The sequence below is a fragment of the Nestor notabilis genome, unplaced genomic scaffold, assembly GCF_000696875.1.
Source record: "Nestor notabilis isolate BGI_N333 unplaced genomic scaffold, ASM69687v1 scaffold2268, whole genome shotgun sequence".
In the NCBI taxonomy this organism is placed as follows: domain Eukaryota; kingdom Metazoa; phylum Chordata; class Aves; order Psittaciformes; family Psittacidae; genus Nestor; species Nestor notabilis.
This window is the reverse complement of record NW_009940385.1, coordinates 32,741-34,130: the sequence shown is the minus strand read 5'-3', so window position 1 is coordinate 34,130 and position 1,390 is coordinate 32,741.

The following is a 1,390-nucleotide window of genomic DNA, read 5'->3' as shown; positions in this document are numbered from 1 at the left end:
AGGAATGCACAATGGAAGCCCTGGATATCTTGGGTTCACAGTGAGGTGGTGCCTGGAGATGCTGCTTTAAAGTGCATTGCTGGCAAATGGCTTACCTTGGGGGAAGAGCCCCCAGACTATACTTTGCAGCCAAGGCAACTGGTGGAAGCAGGGTGATGCCTGCACTCCAAAGGTTGAAGAAGGCAAAAATCCGGTAACCCGTGGTGTAGAGTGTGTCCAGTGTGTGGCACAAGCCCATTGACATGATGGGTAGGGGTTTTATTTAGCAATGGAACAAGTAACACAGGCAGGAGACACTGAGTCCTTGGTCGCAAGTCCCACAACATTCAGCTGTCGACCTTTGGCTAGTGCTCATGTGGAAGCTGCGGGTCAGCAGAACTAAGTCCTCCTTCATCTCTGGGCAGATGTGAAGAGTTAATGAGCAGATAGCTAAATGAGTTGATAGCCTAAGGAATCTATGTCTCTGTGCAGATGTAGATTTGCTAGGAAATTCTGCTTGATTAGAGCTACCTCATATATAATCAGAGCATCTATTGTGTACAGCAATTTAGTGAGCTTTTCCTAATAAAATGACATTATAATACTGCTGGTTATTCTGATGCACAAAGCTGAAGGCTGAAAAAGGAGCTTGAAGAAATGTATGGAAAGCATGGATCTTGAATCCCTGGAAAGGCTTTGGAAGTTCTAAAATACTGAGAATTATGAGAGCTTGTTGGACAATTATAATGAAACATGAATGAGTGTTAGCAAAGTTTCAGAAGACTTGATGTGTAAAGTGGACCATGGATGTGAGGATGCAGAAAAGTTAGAAAGGAAAAGGAACATTTGGAAAGTTAGCTGAAATTGATGTGAACCAGCAAGGATTTGTCATTAATGAAAAAGAGTGGGAAAATTAGGGAAGTGAAGGATTTAAAGAAAACAGATATTGTTACTATAACGAAAGGCTGGTATGTCAATGAGGTATTGATCCCAGAGGGAGTCTACAGAGGACTGTGCTTCTGCTTGTACTTGTGAGTTACTTTACATACTAAATTAAAATGTTACCCATAACTTATATATGTGATGAACTTTACCCAAAACCCTGTCCTCTGTTGCTCTTGAAATAGCAGCCTACAGCCTTGCCAAAGCATAGTTTACTCTCTCAGGCCAAGTTTATCCTCCAGTTGAAGCTGGCTGTTTCACCTCCAGTGTGCTGGTATCTGCTTATTATCCTTCCTCACGCTCCTGTCCTGTAACTGCAACGTCTGCACCTAACTATGTAAACCCTTAGTGCATCAGGACAGTGCTATGGAAAGCATAGCTTGGAGAGTGTTTGGAAAGCAATTTCCCTAGGGAGGCTTTATCAGCCTTGGGTCTCGTCCATGCTGTCTGTCTCACAAGTTGTTAACCA